Here is a 1055-nt window from a genome sequence, read left to right on the forward strand (position 1 = left end):
GAAAAAAATTTTCTCCAAAAATTTCACATCGTGCATGCGATGGTGTTTGTGGAAATTTGAGTGTTTATTGTAACCCGTTTTGTCTCATGTGTGCCCACACACACGTCTTCATAGATTCTAGTAATTGACGTGGAAGACATTGGTTTTCTAAACATAAAGATTGGAGCAAGGACTGTTTCCGAGTCGGCTTCCAGGTATTTTTTCTGATTGAGTTCTTGATATATATAAGTTAATGAGATTAATTTATTCGTACATAAATTAATATAATCTATAGAGTATCTCAAAAGATTTATGAAAATTTTTGTTATACACGATCCACCTCTTCCCCGCACCACCGCGCTTCCGCATCCGAATTCGATTCGGAGACCAACAGAATTAAGGGGTATTTATAGAGGATTTAGGGTGGATTTTCGGATTCTTGCCGTTGGGCCCTTCGTGGGCCTAACAGGAGGCTCGTCACATGCCAAACAGGAAGCCCATGACGGGCTAAACGGGAGGCCCGTGACGGGCCAAATGGGAGGCCCGTCACGTGCTGCCTGTTCAGCCTGCGAAGGGCCCACGAGAGGATTTAGAATGGGTTGTTTCACGGGCCGTTTCGCAGGCTTGGGCCGGGCCGAACAAGGGCCGAATCAGGGCTTGTGCTGAGCCGAACACGGGCCGTGCCGTGGGCCTCCACGGGCTTGGGCCGTGGGCTGAGAAGTTGAGGCCCAGTCCTAGCCCATTACACGTGCCGGGCTGGCACGGCCCGTAATAGTAGTGAAATGGGCCGTGCCGAATCCGACACTATTACGGGTTGGGCCGGGCCGTCCATGGACGGCCCGGCCCATTTGACATCTCTAATTATAATAGCTGTGCTGGTTTCAAAATCAGTGTAATAACGTTTAGTAAATTATGAGGTTAAATTGCTGTGGATAGTTAAAAATTACGACTATATTATATTATACTATAATATAATATATATAATTACAATATAATATATAGTTATTATTATATTTAATATAATACAAAAAAAATATTATTATATAATATATTATATAATTATGATATATAATATA

This window comes from Morus notabilis, unplaced genomic scaffold (assembly GCF_000414095.1).
Source record: "Morus notabilis unplaced genomic scaffold, ASM41409v2 Scaffold59, whole genome shotgun sequence".
NCBI classification, from domain to species: domain Eukaryota; kingdom Viridiplantae; phylum Streptophyta; class Magnoliopsida; order Rosales; family Moraceae; genus Morus; species Morus notabilis.